The 13,936-nt window shown below is 46.1% G+C and overlaps 1 protein-coding gene across 1 annotated transcript in view; it reads right to left on the bottom strand.

The window, feature by feature from the left end:
- The window catches only part of SLC7A1 (solute carrier family 7 member 1), a 37,205-nt gene extending 26,980 nt beyond the window's left edge, over positions 1–10,225 (bottom strand). Inside the window, exon 1 of the mRNA XM_036404279.2 lies at positions 10,125–10,225. The gene's annotated coding sequence lies outside the window, so the exon portion shown is untranslated. The remainder of the gene's footprint in view (positions 1–10,124) is intronic.
- Between the last annotated feature and the right edge of the window lie 3,711 nt (positions 10,226–13,936).

The following is a 13,936-nucleotide window of genomic DNA, read 5'->3' as shown; positions in this document are numbered from 1 at the left end:
TAGGAACATTTTCAAAGCAGCATTGCCCACTCCTCTTCAGGTGTCTCATAGACCTGGAGGATTTCTTCCACTGGAAAAGGTGCAGTGAGGTGCTCTTTATAATCCCTACACCACCCACTGACCAACAACCAATTACTGAAAGGTGACCACCGAGTCCCACTGGACACGAGGACAGCGCTCAATTACTGCCATGGGCGAACGCCAGGGTGCTGCAGCTCACTCAGCTGCTTTCCAAACTGTCATGGCTACTGGCTGTAGCAAGGTCAGAAAATCCTCTCATCCCAGGACAACTTCCAAGATGGCAAAGACCATCCTTTTGCACAAGTTCAAATAGGAATTCTCAACTTCCCCAAAATTTCAAAGCAGGCAAACTTTGGTTTTGTCTCAATACCTGCAGAAAAGTCAATCTGGGTTATTTGTGATGATACACAAAATCCATTTTGAAATGAGCAGCTATTTTTGACAAAAGGAGGGACGTTCCTGCTGTGGAAGACATGAGAAGAGTACTTCGAACACTCAGAATTCAAGCTTCAAAATCTCCAAAATATAAGTTGTGATGCCCTTTCTTCTGCACAAAGCTCCAGCTGTGATTATCATCAAACATGTCACACAGTAAGCCATTCAACAGGGAAAAGTTTGGATAAACACTAATTCCCCTACTGCAGAAACACACACCATATCATGCTTAATTTGCAGTGGGGAATTTGATGTTCCAATCACTTTCCAACTGTGGGCACAATGGAAGGCTGGGACAGGGTACAATATCAGATCTCCATCACCCAAGTGTTGCAAAAACAGGTTAGAGAAATGCCTTTTAAACTCTAACTGGGTATAGTGCACCCTGCCTTAAAACAGGGAAAACAGGAGCAACCAGACAACATGTTTGTTTTGGCAGGGCTAAATCATGAAACCAGATCTTCCTCTCCCCAGCCTACTGCCTATCATCCATATCTGTACCAGAATAACCACCTGGGGAATCATGCTGAAAACCACCACTACTGAAACAAACTCAACAGTGTGACTACAGCTGACCAAATGGTAGGCCACCACAAACAGCAGCCAGGGCAGAAGAGAGGGAGGTGACACTTTCCAGGATAGATGCCCATTTGAGAAGCACCATCCAGTGAAAGGTGCCAGCAGTGCCCTCAGCCCTTTTAGCCCGCACCTCAAATTTCAGCTGGTAACATCCTGTCAGCTCAAAACAGCACCTGGATGTTTTGAGGAGGACAGCAGCACATTTGCCATCCACAGCTCTTCAGAAATAAAAAAGTTAAGGAACTGTCTTCCTGCCTAGCCATTAAAGGGCATCACACCTCTCTAATTACATGAATCACTATTTTCTGAAGAAAAAGCATCTAATTGAAGTCTCCCATCAGCTCTAGTACAGTCTCCTCAAACAGTTCCTCAGCATGACTTCAAATTACACCGTGCAAGAAAACCGCTTGATTTAACTCCCTCAATTTGTCATAACACCAAAGGGGATCTCCACTGATAATTAAACTTCCCAAATGAAAGCCTGAGACAGACTGGCAGTGATTCACTTGAAACAACCCATCATCCATGATCTGCCAGGGACTCAGCCTTGGTATTGAACAGAAAAAAAATAATGCTCTGGGAAACAATATTAAATAAGTGAGCTTCTGTCACGTTAAACCCAGATAAAATGAAGACAGAACTTTGCTTAGCCAAAAGCCCTGGCAATGTCATTCAGCATAAACCAGTTGGGGTCCTTGGAGCACAGTGCTTGGAAGAAGGTGGGAAATGTTCCTTAGGGGATAAGGAAGTAAGTTAGACAGCAACAGAAGTTGGTTTGTTATTAAAACAATACTGGGGAAACAAACAAAAACATTAAGAGCACCAACCTTCATGCAGAACAAAAAGTATCCTGTACAGACATGGGACACATCCAATCAGACTGATAGAAGAAAGGAAAGAGAAGACTTCCCCAAACACCATTATTTTTACCAGGAACGAAGGGCAGAGCCAAATTGGGACTTTCAGGTGCAGACAAGGGGCAGATCAAAGTGGGTATAAACAATTGGACTTTGCTACATCCCTGAGCAGCGGGGAACCGGCAGAGGCCAGCAGCTAGGTCATGGAGAGCAGTGGCAGCTCCAGCTGGAGGCAGGACCATGAGGCAGCTGCAGACCCTGGTCACCCTTGTCAAGCAATCCATGAGAATCCTGCCTGAGTGACAGGCTGGGCCATGGACCTGTGGCCACCCCTGTGGATCAGCATGTCTGCAGATCAGATGCTTCTCAAACAGGCATGCTCCCAGCACTGCTGAACTAATTAAAAAACTGTCCCAATTTAAAAAATGCTGTCCCAGTTAAAAACTTCCTCCATTACCATAAAGGGTGCTGAACTGAAGTAAAAGATCCCGTTCCCTTGCTGGGAAAGCAGGAGTGTTGTTTTTGTAAATGAGATGGAAGAGTTTGAATACCTTTTTCAGAGAAAACACACTGTAACAAACTTCAGAGGAATGGCTCACATAAGGGAGTACTCAGCCTGAGCTGGACACACTCATTCAGGGAGGAAGGGGAACAGAAATTGTATGTGGTCAAGTCACAGGGCTCCTTGCCTTATGCCAAGGTTATTGCAGGCTTCTGAGAAAGGTTTTGCTATCCCTGGGTAACTGGGTATGCCAATTAAGCATCTAGAGTCAGGATGGATAGGGCTTTGAATAACCCCATGGCAGGTGGATTGTACCGCATGGAACTTCAAGGGCTCCTTCCAATCCAAACTATTCTAGGATTCTGTGAAAATTCAAAATATGCTACATCACTCCTTTAGGCTCCTGCAATCAAAACTAAGTCATTAGCAAAGTAATTAGAACACATTTTTGTTAATTTAGGAGTTTTTCCACTGGTTTGCAGGCCATTCAAGGGCTTGCCCTATGCCAAATTCCAAGTGAGATCTGCCAACTCTGCACCCTGGTGTGGCTGTTGGAGGATGACTCAACACAGTGGAATAATTAAGAAAAACTTTCCTTTTTTGAAGAAACTGAAGTTAATTTCTCATTGAACACACCAGCTGAATTAAAAAATATGTTACAGCCTTCTGAGAGTGCTTGCATGACTACAGACCTAATACTAAAGCTTTTTGCAACTATGATTTACACCATACAAAGAGACGCTGACTGTGAAAGGAGTTTAAATGTTTGCTTTAGATTCAGTATTCCCACATTCCAGCCATAATTCACGGGCTGGGGAGGGATCAGCTCCTTCCAAGCATCATGTGCTCATCACTGCAGGCACAGACAAGCACTTCACACCCCTTGCTTGGCTGGTGTGTGCAGCAGACACATCCTCTCCTGCAGCAGAGAGGCTGTTGCATGTCTGCAGTTCCCCAGGTGCCTCTTCCAAGTAATTCCTACTGTCAAGTTCTTCAGAAAGGCCTTCCCCAAACAGGCAGTGCCCTGACACACACTGGAATGAAAGCAATGACTGAATCCTACCGTCTGATCCAACTAGTACTGCTCACTGACCAGACCTACCCCACTGACCAGGGTAACTCAGTGCTGAATGAGACAACAGTGCATGACTTGGATGCACCAATGCCTCAGCTGCCTTGGAACAGCGTGAGAAGCTTCTGCAGGAGGAAGCCCTAAATGAGGCAGCCTGGGTAGCCCAGCTGAAGGCAGAGGGGCTTGCTGAGCACCAATGGTGTGGCTGCACTCCCAGAGTAACTGGGATATGGCAATGTTCCATCTTGTTGGGCCAGGAAACGACTCCCCTTCCCCGCCAGTCCATGACATGTGCCTCACCAGGGACCATCCTTTTGGAATGGGACTTGGTTGTGCAGGTCAGTCACAAAACCTGGCTGCTAGGTCAACGGGATATGCCTACATCAGTGTAGCCTAGATATACACACACACAGAAAAACAGGAGCTGAGGATGGTGCAAGGAGGTGGAGCAGAGGAGATAAAAGTATGGGGCCATGTGGAAAAAAAAATCAGTCTCAAAGGCGTTTTGCATACTATCCCACAAGCCATCACTGCAAAGACTTCACAGCTCCTAAACTGACTGATTTACAACAAAATGCCTTGGAAAACTGCATCTGCTTTAGGCATTTAAGTCTAAATTAAGTACAGAGCATGGCAAATCATACAATCATCATATTTGATTAATATGTCAGTGGGGTAACCAACTATTCCTGTTTTCACACACTGGTATCACAACCTAGTTTTGATATATTCTTAAACAAATCTCATCAGAAAAGTGCTAGAACACTGATGTGGAATTAAATTTCACAGTGAGGTAGGTGTGGAGGATTTTTTGCTTTGGGTAAATGCTCTTTCCTTAGGAATATGTTCACCATTCAGCTTTCTCCTCTTCAGAACAGCAAAGCTGTTAAGTAGAGTTTTGCCTCCACCTGACCCAAACAATCATGGCTACAAGGCTGCTGATATAGGGAAGGACTGGGGAAAAGAGGCATACAAACACAGCATATTTCATATTTATCTCAGAACTTCTATCAAAAGCACAACAAAAGACTTCCTGCTCCTTTTTTGGATTAAATCAAGACTTACTAAAGTTTGTGGGATTTTAAGGGTTTTTTCCCCTCGAAAAGCAAAGATGACACTGACCAACCAAACTGTGAGCCAGACCATGACCACATATTTCACATCTCACTGCTGCCAATGTCATACAGAAGGATCCTGCACGCTGGCCAGCCCCAAGAGGGGTTTGGGCAGAAAGCTGCTGGATGTGACAGTTGAAGGAGCAATGACAGCAGGGACAACACAGGGATACCAGGAGGTAAGAAATGCAAAAACTTGGCAGACTTGGCCGGAACCGAGACATGAGGCCACTGCAAAATACCATGCAGACTCAGCTCCCTGATTTGCACAAGGACAAGCATTACCTTGTAGACACCCCTATAGCTTATTCTGCCATCTGTGTGGCAGAAAACCAGGTCTTGCAACCCACATATCTCCAAGAAGAAAGCTTGTTCAGGCTCCCTTGGAAGCACAAGTCAACTTAGAGAAGTAATTAAATCCTGTGAGAAAAAAAAACAGATGTCGTCTACTTTTTATTCAACCCCACCAGTGTAGTACTTATCCAATCTATAGGCTAAAATCTTATCTTACTCAGTTTTCTGAATACATTGGAGTTGCCACCTGCACCTCCCTGCCTTTCATGCAGAAGCCTGGTCTGCCCCAAAAAAATGCTCCTGCAACCCAGTAACAGAGGTAAGTGAAGCCACCCAGCACACAGTCCTGTCAAGGGAAGTTATACTGCTATCCTTAAAAATAATTGTGTTCCTATCAGCAAAATGCAGTGTTTGGAGTAAGTATACATTTTTATTGGGAGAAAAATTACTAATATAATCCAGTCTGCTCAACTTGTTAAAACAATGTTATATTTTTCCACATCATCATTCTGGCATCAAAGGAAATCATACCTAATTATGTTTATGGGACTGAGGGAATAGACAGAGACCTAGATATGACAGTCTTGGAGAAGTGTGGTGAAATGTATAATGCAACACCTCTCAGAACATGTACAGTGCCATCTCGCCCCATGTCACTTACCTAGAACAAGAAACTTTGAAGTATAAGAAGTTCTGCTGCTGCAAGGTGCTTTAAGTGACAGCAAGAAGGAAACAAACAACTGGCTGTAAATATTCTGCTTAGCTCCCCTGTGCCGAGACTTGCAGAAGAAAATAGGTGGTTTTAAAGCAAAGTAAGTGAAACAAATGATAATTACCATTTTCCCCCAAGGATCTGAACAGGAGCATGAAAAGTAAAGCACTGCTGTTGTGTTTTTGATGGTGCCCCACACCATGCTGTTCTGCTCTCCAGGTATTTCCTTTGAAGGGAAAAACAGGTTCAAAAACGCTGTAACATCTGTGACGGTTTATCTGGAGCAGCCAAAGCACAAGAGTGAGGCTTCATCACTTGTGTAAGTTTTTTTGGGGGATCATCCATGTTTCTTCACATACCAACCAGGTTATGAGGGGTAGGATTCCTCTTGACTAGCTTCAGCCCACTCCAAAGCAGACATAGGGCATCATCTCACCTCGCTCTGTAAGGCTAAGATAGGCCCCTCCAGGCATGAACTTTTTCCCTTTGGAGGAAAGATGGGAGCTATGGTCCTCCAGAGGTACCTGCTGTTCCCAGTAACTATTACTAGTGTAGTAGTTACTGCACTACTCTAGCAACATCTACAAAAACTCCACCAGACAGATGCACGAGACAGAAAACAGGACTGTACCTAAACCCAGCTGAAGCAGAAACACCTTGATGAATTCTGACTGGTCTTTCTGTGGACACTTAATAAAAAGATGGTGAAAGTCTTTTAATAGTCTTAGGGGTTTTAAGACTCAGACATGCACCTTTCTCATAAGAGCAATAGCTCCTGATTGTTCTTGCTTTCCTCAAAAATAATAATAATAGTGTTTTCTGGAGAAAACCTTGTGATTTCAGGACTGTCCAAGCACTGATCCTACCACTTCCAGCGCAAAGCATAAGCATTTTGCTTATGCTCTTTTCCAGTTACTTAGCTGTTACACTTTTCACTGTATTGCTTGTGTTGGTACCTTTCCTGAACTACAAAGCTGCTAGAAGCCAAATTTCTGCTCCCATCTCACAGAAGTTTTCACTTCCAAAACTCCAACAAGCACCTACTGTTTTAGTCCTCCAAGATGTAGCACCTCCACCCTAATCCAAGATCCAGCTGATGACTTCTGGCTGTTGTGCCTTCATTTTGCTTGTGGTGCCAGAACATTTTGCTCCTTTCTCCCAGCCAACTGCAGAGTCAGAACAGTTGTGCCTAATGCACCTGGGGTCAGCGTGGACAGACACACAATGGTACAGCACTTCTGCACTTCAACCCACATCAGCCAAGTGCTGTATTCTTCTCAAGAGCCTCCCCAAGGGCTTTTGGAAGCTATAAGCACACAAACCAGCCTGTCCCTGCAATGTGAGACAAACAGTAAGAATCTTGACATCACATATGTTAGAGGTCATGCTGTTTTGTGTACTTTTTGGAGTGAGAAAAACAAATGAAGTGGCATGCAGCAGCATCCATTGCTTGGGGATTATATCACACGGGTCATCAACCAGCTATCAGGGAGTGTGCAACCCCCAGTAAAGTTCAATCAGCAACCTAATGACAGAAGACTACATTCTAGTTACCTCAGATAACTAATTCCCTCTGGAAAATCTTCTAAAGATTCAACACATTATTTACTTTGTTACCTGAAAATGCTTTATAAAAGAGTCACTCCAACAAAACAATCTTGTTCTACAAACTCAACAATGCATTTTCCAACTAGTTTATTTTAAGAATTTGTCACCTGACAAAAGCAAGCTATTCTTCAGCTTAAGGAAACAGTTCACTTATCAAATCACAGTAATTTCTTGTACAGTGCATTTTCTCCTGCTGCGTACACATCCAAATAAACCTCCTACATCAGCACTCCCAAATGAAACTATGACTAGCATCACTAACTCTGGGTCAGCACTGACTGCAGCTGACCCCAAGCAAATCTGCCTGAAGCACTGAAGCAGCTCTCCACACCACACAGCCTCATGGTGCTAGCTTCTCCTCATACAGAGTTAAGTCAGCACGATTTCCTAGCTCATCCTTCAGGAGCAGCAAAGGGGCTGTGTCGCATCCCCATCCACCTTTGTCACCACTGGAAGGCAGAGCCAATAAATCCTGCCAGGATCAAGCCAGCATCTCCTCAGCACATCGGCAGACAAAGTAACTCACTCTCTTTTCCTCCTGCCCCACTCTACACCAATGCTTTTAGCATCACAGATATGGGTCAAGAGAAGAAAATTAAACATACCACTTTGTTTTCTATTCATTTAAAGGTGGGATACAATTGGAAGGGACATTTTTGAAAGGCTACCAAAGTCTAGTTAACCTGTTCTCAAGGTTGAGGAACTTGCTAGATCAAGAGTGAACTAAAGGTAGCAGAGGCAGTAATTGCAATAAGACCCCTGCCCTCCTGCACTCTAGCCATATTTCTCCCTCTCTTCTTTCCCATCTGCTTTTTCTTCTTTCCCACTCCTCCTTCTTCCCCCCTCCCTCTTGCACACACCAGGCCAGCAACTGTGCTCAACGCCAGCTAGATTGGAACTTGCTCCTGTCATCTCAGAATCATGCTATTGTTAAGGTTGGAAAAGAACTCCCAGATGACCAAATCCAACCATTTGCCATGTCACACAACTGAAAGCAGAGACACAGAACACAGGCACAACACCATGAGAATGAACACTTCCTGCCACATGGCAACAGATTACCCAGGAAGAAAGGAGGAAGAAAACAAAAGAAGGGAAAAGAGAAGGAAAAAAAAGAAGAGGGAGTGACAAATCTTTCAACAATAACCTTAGAACTGGTTTCTCCAGTAACTGGTTAAACAGTTACTAGCTTTTTCTTCTCTAAAATAATGCCTTCTGTTTATAAAAAATATTGCAAGAATATACTCCACGAGGAGTCAAGAGCATATTGCATCTCAACCACACGCACGACTGAACAGCCTGATGTAGAAGCCTAGCAGGCCTCGGGTTTGTTACAGCCCACTGGAAACAAGAAGTGCCCTCTGAACACACCTCCTCACTGTTAAGCACAGTCCTACAAGCAGCAAGACTCAAAATTTTACAAATATCACCAAAGTGGCATAAGTTGGGGACTAAACACCAATTGGCTCCCCTGCCCAAGAAAAGGCTTTATTTCAAAGCCAACGTGACCATCTAAAGCGTGCATGTGATGGAGCACAGTCAAGGTCTGACCCTGTCAGGTCACTAAAAATGCAAGATACTTGAAGTACTTGAACGCAAAGTAACTTTCAAAGCTTGTGGCAATGCACAAGCTTACTCCTGCTTTGTGCCAGGTTCAGCACTTGCAGCTAAGGACCCTGTGCCATTACACGGTCTTTTGCATTATGTGGAAAGCTTGTCCAAAAAATGTGTCCAGATGGCCACTGAAGGCGAGAGAAGTCCATAGAGCACCTGACCAGAAAGATAAATTTGTGCCTGTTCTTTCCAAGTTTTCATTGTATTTGCCTCTAACTTGGAGATGGCAGCCAGTCAAGCATCAGCGAGTGAATGAATGGCTTCAAGAGGCATTGCTGTGCCACTGCAGAGGGTCCCACATGACACTTGCATCACCACGTGTGACCACATCGTCAATACTAGTCCCCGTGGCTTAGCAGAGTCCACAGAGGTGGGCAAAGGGAGTCAGGGTAGGGTATGCACTAGTTCAGCTGATGTTGGACTTCACCAGGCAGTCGTAGCTCAAGCACAAAATAATGTTTGCAAATGACCACAGGCAAGCAAGCCAGCTAACTCATGAACCTTCAGCACCATCATCATCAGCTCTTCGGCCCAGATCAGCAGCCTCTGTAGAGCTGCAACTGCCTTTCTGTCACTAATCTATACAGCACCTACAAAAATACCACCTTGCTCCAAAACTAAGGTTTCCAGCTGATGACAACAGAACTAACTAGCAATTTCCTATGTAGTCCCAATCTTCCTCTCCAGCCTTAGCTGCATACAAATTTCCTCTTAAGGATTTTTAGTGGGTTCCCCTTGCTCCACCCCATCTGCCACCCACATTCACACACATGCAGAAAATGGTAAGACCCATATGTGAGCCAGAGCAGCTGCCTGCAAAGCGCTGACAGTCCAAATGGAGAGAATTCCCTGTCCTGCTCACAGGAGCAGGTTCGGGAGCAGCAGGCTCCAAGAACACCTGGGCTACGGGCCTGGCTATGAGCCCTATGGGCTATACCCGCATTCTCGGCAAATTCTAAGTCTCTTTTGCAATTTGACGAAGGAAGCAAAGCCCAGCATGGCAGCCCCCCGGGAGCCACCCTGGAAGGCCCTCAGGGGCACGGCCCAGGGTCTCTCCACGGCACCTGGGCCTTCACCTCCAGCACAGCACGTTCCCTGCGGCGCTGCTGGCACCGCAGAGGAGACAGGCAAAAAAAGGGAAGGGGGTGGGGGGTCAGGCGAGGCGAGGCGAGGGGGTCGCTCCGGCAGGGACGCGCCGCAGGGCCGGCTGCGGCCCAGGAGCGCCTGGGAGCGCCCAGGAGCGCCGCGCCCTACACGCCGCACCGCAAAATGGACGCGCCGCGTGGAGCCCCCGCCCGCTCCGTCCCACACTCACCCAGCCGGGAGCTCGGGCAAGCGGTGAGGCAGCGCAGCCGCGAACCCCGCTCCCCGCTGCCGCTTTAGATCGCTGCTCAGGTCCGGCCCACCGCACCTCCTAATGAATGGGAGGCGCTCACTGTTCCACGTGGGAAAAGCCCTACGTGTGTAGGGGGTGGGCCGGGGGTAGCCTACGGCGGGATGCAGGGGGAGGCCGGCTAATGGAACCCTGGATCACCGGGCGCGGGAGAACCGCGTGGCTGGGCACGGCCGCGGAGATCGCCTCCGTGGGGCAGGAAGGAGCTTCACAGGCCAGCTCCCTGCAAACAGCTCATGCCGCTCGTTTGGCGTGGGCTGAAAAGCTACTCGGCTTTTCTTTTTCTCCTGATGCTCCCTGGGAGTGAGAACTGAGGGGCAGGGTTGGACTAAATCATCCATTCGGCTGTAACACACATCCAGCTCTAAGAGCTGATGGATTCTGCAGAACATGGTTGAGCAAGAGATGCCAGCATGAAATGGATGCAGTGGGTGTCACAGAATGTTAAGGGTTGGGAATGGACCTTAAAGGTCATCCAGTCCTAAACTCCTGCTGTAGGCAGGGACACCTCCCCCTCAGTCAGGTTGCTCAAAGCATTATCCAATGTGTCCTTGAAGACTTCCAGGGTTGGGGTATCCACAGTCTCCCCGGGAAACTTGTTCCAGTGTTTCACCACCCCCAGAGTAAAAAATTTCTAATATGTAACTTAAATTCCTCCCTTTTCAATTTTTACACATTACTTCTTGTGCTGTCACTACAGTTCCTGACAAAAAGTCCCTTACCAGCTTCCCTATAGGCCCCTCTAAGATACTGGAAGGCTGCTCTGAGGTCTCCACACAAACTTTTCTCCAGGCTGAACAGCCCCTGATAAGGGCACTAGAACAGCATTTCACTCACTTGATAGGGAACAACACTTCTTACCAAGGACAGTAGAACAGAACAGCACAGCCTTGGAGAAATAAATGAAGGATGTAACTTAGGCAAACAGAATTCATGCAAAATGCAAGCAGGATGCCAGCTCAGCTCTGCAAGGCTGAAATAGTAGAAGTTAAGCAAAACAATCTTGGCTGTACTTAATGAAAAGCAGGGGTCAAAGAATAGCCCCCTGAAAAGGACGCTGGACTTTGATGAGGACCCCTAAAGAACAAATAGAAGGACTTTGATAAGGATTGAGACTGTGTAAAATAAAGTTAAGGAAGTGGGGATAGCTAATGAACATGTAATCAGTGTTTTTGATAAAAACTGTACACCTGACACTCAGGGCATCGATTAGAGGAAATATCTTCCAGCATGCTGTAATAAAGAATGCCTTCTATCTAGTACTCAGAACTGTGCTAGAAAGTTTCTATCCAGCTAACTGCAGTACTGCATCTCTCTATCTGTCTTCTCAGGAGAGGTGTCTGTCTTGGTTTACAAGACAGATGTCTGCTAGGGAAGGCAGAAAAGCCTCCCTTGGAATGGAGACTATAAACCCCCTCCCTCCAAATTATTAGAATCTTGACATTAAGGGCCTCTTAGGCAAAGATGTGGGAATAGGAATCACAGTTCTTTTCTGGTGTGTATAATAAAGTAACAAACAACAACAACTACGGCGCTAACACCTAACAGAGCCCGGAACCTTCGGTGCAGTTCCGGTCACGGCCAGCAGGGGCGCTGCTGCGCCCGGCGGGCGGGACGGGTGCGGTGACTCCTCCGGGCCTGCAGGGGGCGCTGTGGCGCGGGCTCGGGGAGCACATGGCGATGGCGGTTCGGCTGAGACGGCGTGGAGGGGAGGCTTCGCTTCACAAAGCCCCTGGGCAGCCAATCTCGGTGCCCCTGACAGGACTCTTGGAAGCAGCAGGCTGGAAACAGCAGGAATGAACAGAAGTCCTGGGGCAGGGAATGAGGATGTCCCAAAACCCCACGGCAAATAGGTGGCACTGCAGGGTGTCCTGGCAGGGCAGGGTTCCCCACTGGGTCACGGTGGTGGTAGGAGAAGGCAGCAGGGCCGGAGCCTCACTGTGGTGGTGAATCCTCTCCACAGTGCCTGCAGCCTGTCTCCCCTCCATGCCGAGAGAATGAGAGCCAGCCAGGAACTGCCCTTAGCCCCTTCTCTCAGCCTCAATCTCAGTATCTTTGCCACCTCCCCCCAAAAAAAATCCCACAAACTAAGAGTTCCCCTTGCCTGCCTGTCTCAAACCTGTCAGTTCCAATTATCAACTCAATGGGAAGAAATTCTACAGGTTTCTACAGGTTTCCACAGGAAAGAATAGAAAAAACCAAAACCTAACCCCCAACAGTGTCCCAGTCCTCCTACCAACTTTGTGACCACCCTTTGGACTTGCTCCAACCATTCCATGACCTTTTATCTTGGAGACACCAGAACTGTGCACAGCACTCTAGGTGGGGTCTGACAAGAGCAGAGCAGAGGGGGAGAATCACCCTCAGCCTGCTGGCCATGCTGCTTTTGGTGCAGCCCAGGATTCACTAATGGTAGACACTGGTAGATTTGGATTAGGCTTTTTACATTACCTCTCATGAAGCACAATGCTCCCAATCTGGAAAATACACTGTTGAAGAAACTTCCATGGCTGACCCCAAAACTATGGCAAACAGCCCAAAAGAGCTGTGGATGTTGGAAGAACAGCATGGTGTCTGTGCCATGCTTGACAACATCCCATTTCCATTACCATTCATAAGAGATCACTATGGGAAAACTGTCCAGTGTGCTGCAGGATGAGATAGCATCTGAACATGAATCTTGAAGAAACATCAAGATTCAAACTGTTCAAAAGAAAGTGGAATTCTAGAAAGGAGGAGAGTGATAGTTAAGGAAAGAAAACCAAATAAGCAGTGAAGAACATCTGGCTGAGCAACCAATTAAAATTGCATCAGAGGAGGTTTAGCTTGGCTATTAAGTAAAACTTCTTTAATTTTTAAGAAAAACAACAAAAGAGTTGTCCAGCAAGGGAGCAGGCAGCCCAGGGAAGTGGGGAAGGTATTTGAAAGATGTGTAGGGACACACGGCTTAGTGCTGGACTTGGCAGCACTGGGTAAATGGTTGGACTTGATGATCTTAGAGGTCTTTTGCAACCTAAACAACTCTGTTTCGAAAGAGATCAAGAGATTAAAGTGGATCCCAAAAGCCATGTGAGACTGCTAATGGTGCTAATGAAAAATACCACCCAAAAAAAATGGATCTTTCTAGTAGAGCACCTTACTTGAAACTTATGTAGTACATAGAAAGTAATTATGAAGTTGTAATCAATAGTGCCAAATCTTTAGTACGGTGCTAATTTTGGCCTTTAACCATAAAGAAATACATCTACTTGGTGGAATCCTGAAAAAACACTGGTAGGAACCACATTCATTAAAGAAAAGTTCAAGGAATTGTTTTTCAGGACAAAGGTAGAGAGTAGAACAGTCCTTCAGTGATTAAGAAGCAAAGGTATAAACACTAAAGGAAGAAAGAAATTTTTTAATGTCAATCACAATTGCACCATGCTGGAGGACAATTTGGAGGTAAGCATTAAAAAAACCCCTAAAACAGTGTTTTACTGCTGTGTTTCTTCATCAGCTGCTCCATGTGAGATCAACATCTATACCTGTCATGTTGCCATCTGCTTCTGCCTATCACTTCCATAGAACCCTTGTCCTCTGTTATTATAGATGTGGTTGCATAAATAAGGGGAGTGCTGGTCTGAGATAATGGCTCCTAAAATTGTTCTTGGAAAGAAACCCTCTCTTTTATGCCAAGCTGAAATACCCAAGACACCAAGTATCAATTAATAGGAAAAAGACCCCAACCAAACAAC

The sequence above is a fragment of the Molothrus ater genome, chromosome 2 (assembly GCF_012460135.2).
Source record: "Molothrus ater isolate BHLD 08-10-18 breed brown headed cowbird chromosome 2, BPBGC_Mater_1.1, whole genome shotgun sequence".
NCBI classification, from domain to species: domain Eukaryota; kingdom Metazoa; phylum Chordata; class Aves; order Passeriformes; family Icteridae; genus Molothrus; species Molothrus ater.
The sequence above is the reverse complement of the archived record's forward strand: the minus strand, read 5'-3'. Positions and strand labels throughout refer to the sequence as shown.